General features: G+C 49.8%; 1 long non-coding RNA gene across 2 annotated transcripts; it reads right to left on the minus strand.

The window, feature by feature from the left end:
* Positions 1-6,088: 6,088 nt before the first annotated feature.
* On the minus strand, positions 6,089-11,334 carry LOC118351190 (uncharacterized). 2 transcript variants are annotated; one of them, XR_007401338.1, is made up of 4 exons: positions 9,682-10,135; positions 9,007-9,198; positions 8,439-8,638; positions 6,089-7,960 (listed from the first exon to the last, which is right to left on the minus strand). It is a non-coding gene; the product is annotated as an uncharacterized LOC118351190 (long non-coding RNA). The 2 variants fall into 2 exon arrangements; XR_004806220.2 differs by lacking the exon at positions 9,682-10,135 and adding an exon at positions 11,006-11,334 and having other exon boundaries at positions 6,090-7,960.
* Positions 11,335-11,796: the final 462 nt, after the last annotated feature.

Raw genomic sequence — 11,796 nt, forward strand, 5'->3', positions numbered from 1 at the left:
CACCTGTCCCTCCTTCGTCTCCGACAGCGGCCTGCCTGGCACCATTGACTTCTGGTGGTGGCAGCACCCAGGCCGGCAGAGGGTGCGGGTGGGGAGCGCTGGCCAGCTGCCCTTGCCCTCGGCCTAGAGGGGACCCCTCCCGAGAGCACCACCCTGTACAAACAGCTCTGCCCCTTGCCCAGTTGCCCATTGCGCATCAGAAGCGTGAGACCGTATTTGGCAAGCAGCTCATCAGACAGGTAATCTCCGAGGGGAGGCAAGTTAGCTGTTCTCAGGTGCAGAGCACTGGCCTCTGCACCTCGTTTTGGGTGCAGCTGCTGGCTTGCAGTCTTTTTTACAAAGTTAAAGGGCACTGAGTCCATCCCGTTATAAGGAAGCGTAAAAAAATTAATTCAAAACAAAAAATGAAGAAGTATGAAGGCTGAAATGTAGATGAGATGTTTGGGCCCGGGCCCAGGTGGTGAATTTTAACCCAGGCTGTTTGTGAGAACCAGGTGCCCCGGGGAAAATATCACGGAGGCTTTTCTCACACCTTTCTTTCCTCTCATCTGTTCGTCCACTGCTGAGCTCAGGAAAGAGAACAGAGGACAGATTTTTTTTCAGCAGGTGTGCCCCACGGTGTCTGTCCTGGAAAGCCTGTTTCACGGGCTGGGAGGAATGCGTCGTTTAGAGGAAGAACTCAGAGGAGCTGGGAAAAGTGGTGCTAGGAGTTGAGGCCTACTTGGGACGGTAAGAGATGCCCCCCACCCGGGGCCCATGCTGGGGTGTCTGGGGCAGAAGGGTGCTGGACCTGGACCATGAAAGTGAGGTTGCAGCTACCTGGAGGCATGAGCACCTTTGTCCATCCCAGGACAGATCCACTAGCTACAGGATTGGGGCTAAATTTCGATTCACATCATTACTGAGGCTCCTTCAGACCTGAAATAACATGATAAATTAAAGCAGAAGAGCGTTTGTGTTTAAAGAAAAGTAGGTCTGGGTTTCCTGCCCCTTAAATGGCATGACATCCCTTTTGAGTAGGCAGGGCTGTATCTCAGGTGGTTTGAGGTCTTGAGGGTGTTGTTCTGTGTGAGAAAGGAAGTCGTTCATGTTGTCCGTGCACGAGAAAATGAATCCTACATCCCTGTGCTGCATTCAGATGCCATAGACTAAATTTTGCAGTAACAGAGTGAGCGATTGTTTTATCATGGAGTGAGGTCTCTTTCAATCCATATCTAGCTTCTGGATATGCCAGCCTATGCCTTGTCTCCTCTGCCTTGTCTACTCTGGGCACTTAGAAGGCTTTTTATCTTGGGATCTTGGCACATTATATAAACCTAGGCTGATTCGCCCCCATTGGTTTCGCTGCAGTTTCTGGAGGTGCGTGTCCATAAAGGGATTTGAGGCAGGCCACTTGGCCAAGGCTCCCCGAGTGCGGCCAGCGTAGGCCTGGAGACTCTTGAGGTGGATTTCTGGTTGACGCGAGGAGAAGCCAAAGCCTTTAAGTGGCAGCCTCTTTTTTCAGGCAGCCTTGCCCTGTAGAATTAGAAGCTGAAGGCCGGCATCCTCCCCCAGACAAAAGGAATAAAGCAGTGGGAACTTTGAGATTTCTAACATTAAGAAAGTGAAACACGAGTCGTCCTGCCTCCGTTGTGACTTAAGGAATGTAAACCCTGTGCGGGGGTTGGCAGGGCTGGGGGGTGTGTTGCTGCCGGAGTGAGTTAGCAGGAGCGTGCTGTCTAGACGGGTCCCCCAGATAAACCAAGTGTTGGACTCTTGGGGACCCCCCCCCGCAGTCTAAGGGGGACAGTTTCACCCCCGACTTTGTGGCATTAAATACCGCAGACAGGTGCTAACACTCACAGATAGGATCCCATCCTAATGGGTTCTTGGCTGCAGGGAGCCTGCTGCAAGCAGAGCACATTTGATTTTCATGATGCTTTTGTGAGAACTTTTGCCTTCACTGCGTGCATAAGAACCGATTATAAGAGCTATGAGGGGCCAATCGTGGGCCCCACCCCAAGGAGCAGCATCCCAGGTATTTCTCAGGGTGGCCTTGGGTGCACACTGAGAATGGTTTTACTCTCAAGTTAGGAGACACTACCATGGTTCTCTTCCAGCCAAATTAGACGGGATGGAGAGAGCTAGAACAAAACCAGAAATATGATGCCTCATCTTTGATCTTTGCTGTATAAGGAGCCAGCATAGCCCCTACCTGGTGTTTCTCTGTGTTTGGTGGCACTTCTGCAATGCTGGAGCAGTCCTTTCTAGAAGGCCAGGAGCCGCGGCTGCCGCGGTGGAGGAGGGGTGGCCCAGGACGTGAGGGGCTGCGACTGAGCAGCCAGACTGCTCGGCGGTCTTCCTTACTTGCATCTTTGCTTTCCCCTCTTCCTGGAGGAGCAGGACCATTTCTGCTCAGGAAGAAGGCCGTGACCCGTTGTGTTGGCTTTGGAATAGAGTGTTCTGTTTTCTTTTCTACTGGGAGAAAATTCTTTTTAGGCCCTGGGCCTTAGCCAGAGACTATCCTCTGCCATAAGGAAATTACTAATCATATGTTTACTCTGTTGTTACTCAGCGTGGCTGTAATTTAGAAGCCAGCCGATTATAGAAATATATTTACAGTCCATTTTGCTGGAGATGATTACCACAAAAGGATGTGGCTGAGCCGTTGGCCACGGTGTTCTAGGACTGCACACACTCACACTCCCTCCCCGCCAAACTCACTGGCGCTTTCCCAGGGAGTGGAATCGGGAAGTCGCAGTGTGCTCTGCAAGCCTGAAGGGTGGAATCCAACACTTGCCGTGGGGTCCCCGAGATTCCTGACCTGAATCCCTGCAAGGATTTTTGCAGAGAAGCTAGAAAGCAAAATACCACGTTCTATGGGTGCGTGCTGGTACGGATATGTCCGATTTTGAGGACATTTGGCGGAGGAGCTGGCATTTTAGAAAACCAGCTGCCCCCACTGCCTTTTTGTTAAGATCTTTGACGATTTAATAGGCACGGGAATGGGAACTACATCCCTCGTTTTCGGGTAATGGAAGTTACATAAGAAATACTCTGAAGACCAAATGCCAGTCTTGTATTGCAGCCAAAAACAAGTTTTATACATGTTCACCACCCCCAACCCAGAAAGATCCAGTTTGCCCAGCCCTAGAACTACCTGAAAGGGTGAGGCTGTATGGGATGAGGAGGAGCCCTGAGCGCAGATGGGCAGGGTTGTCAGGCAGCTCAACACCAAGTGCCAGCTGGGCGGGCCATTGATTTCTCGTGTGTCAGGCAGCAGAGAAATTCTGGCTGTGATCCATCCGCTCCGCTATGAAAGGATGTGCTTAAACAGGTAGTAGAGACAATAGTCACTAATTAGACTGAGTACCTCAATCCTATTTAAGAGATGTCACCACCACCACCCCCAAAACACCCAGTCTTCCAGAAGGAAGCTCCCCAAGTTCAGCTTTCGTGCTTGGGTCTGGAACACCACCTGCCGGGACAGAGAAGTTCTAGTGCCTGGCTGACCAGTACTAGTTGAACAAATGAGTGTAAAAGTGATTGGGGGGCAGCATTGAGAGTCAGGAGACTATTAGTACTAGGGGGGGGGGGAGACACTAGTGGGGGGGAGCCTATGAGGAACTGGTGATTCCCTAGAATGGTTTGCTTTGTACCCTTGAGGTAGCTATACTCTTTACGTTGCCTTTGTGGTCATTCAACAGGCTGTATCCTCAAAATTTGTGCACTTTTCTGCATGTAAATGAACTTCATTTTCTTTTTAATTTAAAAAAAAATTAGGGGCCCCTGTGTGGCTCAGTGGGTTAAGCATCTGATTCTTGATTTCTGCTCAAGTAGCAATCTCAGGGTCATGAGATTGAGCCCCAGGTCCAGCTCTGCACTGGACGTGGGACCTGCTTAAGATTTTCTTTTCCTCTCTCTCTGCCCCTCCCCCCTGCTTACACACGTACACGCTCTCTCAAAAAAAATTAATTTGAAGAAGTTTTAGATGTTATCTATTTGAGGGAGAGAACATGAGCAGGGGAGGGGCAGAGGGAGAAACAGACCCCCTTCTGAGCAGAGAGCCCGATGCGGGGCTCAATCCCAGAACCTGGGATCATATGACCCAAGTCGAAGGCAGACGTCTAACCAACTGAGCCACCCAGGTGCCCCTAAATTTGAAAAAGTTTGATCAAAAAAGCTCTTAGGTGGGGAGGTTATAGATTTTGTAGATTCGAAGCTGAACAGGAACAGAAGTGCCTGGCTGCCTCAGTTGGTAGAGTATGTAAACTCTCAATCTTCTCAATCTCTGGGTCATGAGTTTGATCCCCACATTGGGCATAGAGTTTAAACGAAAAAAAAAAAAAGTGAGCAGGAATAAAATGAGAGTGAACATAAAATTAGAAACAACTTGGTCCCACCGTTTCTTTAATGTTAATACCCAGCTGTGTATACAAGGGGTGCTGTGACCCACTCATAACCTTGGATAGTAATCATTTGGTCTGTTTCCAGATATCCCGGAGCTTTTTCTGGGTACTACCTGCCTACTTTTGAAGTTAGGCTTCGGCATGTGATTGTGTTGGCAGCAGATCATTAGTGAGAGTGATGTGTCAATTGTAGGCAGGAGCTTGAAAAGCCAGCGTGCCATCGTGTCCCCTTCTCCAGCCATGGTGTTCATGGAAGCAAGTGTTGAGATGGACTCAGCTCCCCCTTCCTGCCCCCGTCCCCTGGCGACTTCGCAGAGTAGAGCATGCCCCCCGCCAGCAGGGGGTGTCACCACAGTGTGGTGTAGGCTTTCTTCACTGATAAGGAAATTGGTTTTGACGGGCACTGAGGTGGGCACTTGACGGGATGAGCACTGAGTGTTATTCTATATGTTGACAAATTGAACACCAATAAAAAATAAATTTAAAATAATAAATAAATAAATAAATAAATAAATCTTAATTAAAAAAAAAAAAAGAAATTGGTTTTGGGAAGTGGGTGCTGCTGTACCCAAGTGGCTTGGCAGATACTGTATGGACAGCAGGGACTCTGGCTTTGTGTGCTCAGTCAAGAACACAGAAAAGCAGTGAACGCTTTTCCTTATTTTCCCGAGGCTGGAACGTGCCAGTGGCTACCATCCTCGATGCTCAGGGGAGAAGGGAGCCTGTTACCTAGACGCCTCAGGGCACCATGACTAGTCTCTGGGAAGGAAAGCCATTTCCTGTGTACCTGGTGGGGCTGATGGTATCTCATGAACGTGTAGTTCTCAGACTAGAGCACACATGAGAGTCCCGAGGAGGGCTTGTGACAGCACAGGCTGCTGGGCCCCAGCCCAGAGTTTCTGATTCAGTAGATCCCAGAGGAGGCCTGAGAACGAGCATTGGAAACAAGTTCCCCTGCGATGCCAATGCTGCTGGTCTGGAGACCTCACATTAAGAACACTGCTCACGGGAGAAGAGTATTTTTTTTAAGATTTATTTATTTATTCATGAGAGACAGAGAGAGAGAGACACAGGGACATAGGCAGAGGGAGAAGCAGGCTCCCTGTGCGGAGCCTGATGTAGAACTCGAACCCAGGACCCCAGGATCATGACCTGAGCCAAAGGCAGAGGCTCAACCACTGAGCCACCCAGGCGTCCCACGGGGGAGGAATATTAAAAGGAAATGCTCTTATGTCAACCACAGGTGCCTGCTGGATGGGCATCCCAGAGGTCTGTATTCAGTAATCTCTGTGGGCTTTGTTTGTAATTTCCAGCGACCAAGACTTCACTGTGAGCCCGTGAGCTGTACACCCTTGGCTTCTCGGTTTAAAAATCAAATCGGGGATGCCCGGGTGGCTCAGCGGCTGAGTGCCTGCCCCCAGCTCAGGGCGTGATCGGCAGTCTCAGGATCAAGTCCCACATCGGGCTCCCTGCCTGGAGGCTGCCTCTCCCTCTGCCTGCATCTCTGCCTCTCTCTCTGTGTGTGTCTTTCATGAATAAATAAATAAAATCTTTTTAAAAAAATAAAATCGTACAAAAGCGCTGTTGCCTCTGGCCCTTCTTTCTTTCTAGAGTTTGTAGAACACGTCAAGTGTTCATAAATCCTGTGTTCATCCAGAATGGGGCTTTAGAACCCAGCCAGGGGCCTTGACTGGAATCACAGCAGTCTTGCAAGAAAAATGAGGCACACATTTATACTTGGGAAGAAAGAAATCTTTATGTGATCACACTGAGTTTCCCTCTGTGTTGGCTGCACCCCATCATAAATCCTCATTTGAAAAATCACTGTCTCTTCCTGAAACCCCAGTGAGACACTAAGGAGAGGGTGGGCTGTGTTGATGTGCTCCCAGCTGCTGCCCCTGAATTCCTGTTTCTCTTCCTGTCCTGCATCGGGCACAGGCACAGTGGCTTCCCTTTGCAGAGCCAGGGCGGCGGTCATTCTGGGCGCTCATGCTAGGGTCTGAGAGACAGGGACATCTGTGAAGGAAAGCCATTGGGACCCACGGGACCAGAAACCAACTTGGGATTTCCCCACCCAAAGGCACAAATAGGGCATGTCCACAGTTCTGGGGTCACAGATGAGTAAGAAGAGGGAGGGGAGGGGCAACCCCGGTGGCTCAGTGGTTGAGCATCTGCCTTTGGCCCAGGGCGTGATCCCAGGGTCGTGGGATTGAGTCCTGTATCGGGCTCCCTGCAGGGAGCCTGCTTCTCCCTCTGCCTCTCTCTGTGTCTCTCATGAATAAATAAATAAAATCTTTTTTTTAAAAAAAAGGAGAAATTAGTGTTTCACAGGGAAACAGAGGCAACTTGTTTATATCCTCCCCCATCTGTCAATTAATCTCAGAGACAAGACTCACTTTCAGGAAGTGCACCTGCTGACACTGATTGATGGCAGGCCTTGGCTGACCAAAGAACATTAATGAAGTTCCTTCCTATGCCCCATTCAATCATCGTCAGGGTACATGACGAAATATATAACCAAATAGCCAGAAGCTTGGTGTTGATCATATAAACCCTGCAGTGTTTTCTGGTCCGCATAATATTTCAAACAGTAGAACAGAATACTTTTATTTATTTGTCTCTATGTGTTAAGAGTTTGGAGACTCCAGCTCAGGAGGCCAGTGAGGCTGCGATGGCTAGAACAACGGACTTTGGTTCATGAATTTGTCTTGCCAGACTCTTATCTGTGCTTCTGATCCACATTGAAATTAGGAAAGCCAAACACCACCACTGCTTACCAGTAAGTCTTACAGAGTTTCCCTTTCAATGATCTGTACATACGCTGACCTCTACGTGAAGACGAGTTTTATCCAGAAGCCAACATGAAGAACATCTCTTGCTGCAAACAGCCACCCCGTCTGGGTAGAGGTAGGTCTGTCCCCTACTATCTGAAGTTGTGCAAATACGGGGAGGCATCACTTTTCTTGGCTTTGCTTCTCCCATCTCCATTGACCTGATGCCTGATAAAGAATGATATTTACTTCTTGATGTGCTCATTCTGTGGTTTCTTTTTTTTTTTAAGATTTTTTTTTTATTATTATTCATGAGAGACACCGAGAGAGAGAGAGGCAGAGACACAGGCAGAGGGAGAAGCAGGGCTCCAGGCAGGGAGCCCGACGTGGGACTCGATCCTGGGTCTCCAGGATCACATCTGTAGAATTGAAGGCCAGTGAAAGGTCTTCAGCTCAAGGTAGTGCAAGTGAAGAGCCATCTGTAGGGACCCATTTTATTTGAAGGTGAAAGCTGCTGCTACTAGTTCTTCAGAGGGTGCGTCATCATCTGACTTATCAGTGGACATGTCGGTTGTCTGTAGCCACAGTGAAGCTGTATGTAACACGCAGCCTTCGAAGCCTCAGCGGCCTACAACCAGGAGCTGTTATTGCTCACATGTCTGAGCAGCCCACTGACCTCCGGCTCTGCTGACCTTGGCCAGTCGTGCTTTGGGCTGTCAGCTGATTGAAGCTGGCTTTGCTCAGGTGGCTGAGGTGTGCAGCACTGCGACTCGTACCCTCCAGCTGAATAGCCCGAGAATGCTGTCGAAGCCATGACAAAGATGCAAGAAGAGTAAGTGGACAACAGCTTCCCCAGCCTTAGGTCCAGAGCTGGTACCCCACCAGGTCCTGGACATGGTCTTGGCCCAAACGAGTCACAGCCCAGATTCAAGGAGAGTTGGAAACAGGTCAGGCCTCCTTAGTGAGAACTGCAGTTTCACAAGTCAGAATGTTCGACTTCTGACTGAGTGAAGGAGGCAGAGCCATGAAATGCAATACATTTTTCACTGTAAGACCCTCCCCCTGCGTGGTTCTGGCCGGGATTTGGGTGTTGCTAAATAGACGTGCTTCTATTACCCTCCATAAATACCTGTGGGAAAGGGTGGAGATGGTAAATCTGGTCCCTCCTTGAGGCTAACTGGTGTTTGCAGAGCTTTTCCACGGTAGGCACCTCATGGAAAGTTTCTGCCGTCATCACTACCATGAGCACCGCCGCAGGGGAGCCCCAAACAAGACTCACCTGCCACAGGGCGGCCAGTGACTGTGAACTGGCAGCGGTGGGCAGAGAGTTGCAGCCCAGAAGCAGCTGGAAGACACGACTTGTCCTAAGAGTTTGGGAGCTGGTTTCAAGTGGGATTCTCTCAGCCTCTCACTCTGCCCCTTCCTCTGCTTGCATGCTTGTTCTCTCGCGCTCTCTCTCTCTCTTTCAAATAAATACATCTTTAAAAAAAAAAAAAAAGAAAACAAAAAGAAAGCTATCTCTCACTGCCTAAGGACAGCATAACCTTTCTGACTGCTCTGGATATAAACTGTTTACTGAATCTCCTCAAAATATGGAAGCCTGTGTTCCCAGGTTCCACTGTTAAGGTCAAGCTGACTGCATCATCACTCTGGTCACGCACAAGAAACATGCTTGTGGGAGAACTAGCAGAGCTAGTAAGACAAGAGACCTATGTAAACGCTCAGTCACAGGGTGGCCTTCTGGCCCTTGCAGAGGAAGGCTGGCGCAGCCGGTGGCCTGGGGGCTCATGGGGATGCCTTCTTCAGACACCATGGGTCCCAGGCTCACCAGGGCCAGGATCTCTCACCTCCGTTCCCCTCTAGGGGCCCCACTTTCCCCACGACCAGGATGGACAGCAGAAGTGGCCTCGTTTGCTGTGGTGGGGAGGAGGGTACCCGGCCCCGAGGACGGTTCAGAACCTGCCCCATGAGGCTGTTCAAGGCGAGGTGGCGGTCACACATCTCAAGGGCAGTTGTGTAATCAGAAGAGGAGTTCTGTCCTGCAAGAGAAAGAGGGTCAGGACACTGAGCCAAAAATCCAACCCCCGGCACACAACACAGTTAAACGGCTACCCCTCAATAAAAGGTGAACCAGTTAAAGCTCCTTCAGCTAAATCAACTTCAATCGGAATGGGCTCCGCTGGCGTGAAGGGGTGTGGGAGCCTGCGTGGGCATCCTGAGGTCCCAGCAGCGCGGAGACTTCCTCTCTGATTTCCTCTAAGCCACCAACCGGTCACTCTGATCTCCAAGCATCCTGACCTGTCAGCTCCCCTTAGTGGCCAGTGGTGGACGCACCCATGCACGGGCCAGTCTCCTACTGAGTGTGCTTTCCCAGCAGAAAGTCAGGCTTGCCAAAGCGTCACTACAATCATTTTTTAAAAATCCAATAAATCCAGAGTTTGAGATTGTACTACGTATAGCAACGGTTAGTAATAGTTCATGGAACTGCATCCGTGTGTGTGTACGCACATGCACGCGTGTACCTTCTGGGTCCCAAGGTAGGATGTCTTGGTCGCAGTGGGCAGAGCAGAAGTCTACGAAGTTTGCAAAACCCAAGTCCAGCATGTGATGCAGCCGGGCCAGGGTTGTAGCTCCTCATCAGGGAAGCAGGGAGGAAGCCTCTCAAGTGCCTGTTGCGACTCATTCTAAGTCCGGGCCTGGGCTGGGGCGTGGGGGGAGGGGGCAGCAGAAAGTGGAGACCCGACCTCCCCACCCAGAGGATCACAATGTAGTTGATAAACGGCCACACACAAGTAAAAGCAAGCTGGGGTGCAGCTGGCACCTGAGGAAGGTTGGCAGGTGGAGCCTGGGGTGGGTAGGAGAGCTCAGCGGGCAGAGGCTCAGGGGCTGTGAAGATCTGTCCAGGTGGGTGTCCTGAAGGAAGCAGAGGGCATGAAGGTGCCGAAAGGGAGTTTACCTGGCGGCAGGCTGGGGCTGGACAGGGCTTTCGGGCTAATGTCACCACCTCATTTTTCCCACTGGCAACCCCTAGTTACGGCCTCGTGGACTATAAAAGTTCAAAGTTTATGGCAAGTACCTTTCTCTTTCAAAGCTTGTCTCTCCCTCTCTTATTTTCACTTCTGATGTTTGATTTTTTTTTTCATTGTGGTAAAAGACACATAATATGCAGTTTGCCACTTTTTGAGTGTGTAACTCAGCGGCATTAAGTACATGCACACTGTTGAATAACCATGGGCACCGTCCATCTCCGAAACTCCTCACCTGCAAGAAACTAGCCATGGAGCAGTAGCTCGTCCCACTCCCACTCGCCTTGGGTAGCCCCAGTTCTACTTCCTGTGAATTCTGGATGCTTCACGTAAGTGAAATCACGCATCTGGTCATGTCTGGTTTATTTCACTTAGCATAAAAAAATAATAGTAAATCTTAAAAAATGAAGGAACTAAATCTTTGCGTGGCTTCAAGTCACCCATTACTTAATGGGAAGCCTGATTCCACGTCCATCCACGTCTCCTGCCTCCTGGGCCCAAATGGTCACTACACCAAGCTACCAGCCTGACACCCCTTTATTGCACATTCTGCTTTATTTTGCATTCACATATAGCGAAAAATAACAATCCCTTATATAGCACCTAACTGTATACCAGGCACTGTTCTGAGTGCTTTATCCATGTTAACTCATTTTCGCCTCACCGTAAACCTGTCCGCTAAATGGATACCATTACTTTCCCCTTTTTACAGAGAGAGAAACAGAAGCAGAGACGTTAAGTAACTTGCCCAACCTCACGCAGCTATTAAGTGCCAGAGCTGGGCCGCCCAGGAGCCCAGCTCCGGAATCCCCGTACTTACTCCAAGATGCTGCCCGTCTGGCAGAGAGAAACGCGTTCTTCACCAAAGCAGGACATCCAGTGGGTTTACATTTCTTTTTTTTTTTAAGATTTATTTTTATTTATTTATGATAGACAGAGAGAGAGAGAGAGAGAGGCAGAGACACAGGAGGAGGGAGAGCAGGCTCCATGCCGGGAGCCCGACTCAGGACTCGATCCCGGGACTCCAGGATCACGCCTTGGGCCAAAGGCAGGCGAGAAACCACTGAGCCACCCAGGGATCCCTGGGTTTACATTTCTAGTGTTAGAGACTCGAATTCCAGAGAGGAAATCAATCAGGCTGCCCTTTGTCTGAGGTTAACCCGGGAAGACAAATTTATTCCAGGGGAAAGACTACAAGCTGAGTCACACCTGCCTTTTTTGCAGCCAGTGTCTGTGGCCTTGAACTCTGCATGGGTTTCATGGGACAGTCTCCTCCCCCGGCCAGATGACCTAGGAACTACAGGGCAAATGTAAACCCTTCAGGCCCAAAATTGTTCCCTAAATTATTCTAGACTCTGCTCAGCTAAAGAATGAGACAGAAGTCTCATTCCAGGGATGCTTTTGCTATTCCAAGTACAATGACTCAGATTCTATATGTCTGAGTCTCGGGCGCCAGCCTACAACAGTCACTGTCATTGGGGCTGGGCCAGGGATTTGCAGACCCCAGAAGGGTCAGAGAAGCAAGCATCCAACAATCATGCCCCAGTTCTACTTAGGTCATATGACTTGTTGACTAGGAAGACAGAACTTTCTAGAACAAAAGGCCAAAGC

Source organism: Canis lupus, chromosome 1, assembly GCF_003254725.2.
Source record: "Canis lupus dingo isolate Sandy chromosome 1, ASM325472v2, whole genome shotgun sequence".
NCBI lineage: Eukaryota > Metazoa > Chordata > Mammalia > Carnivora > Canidae > Canis > Canis lupus.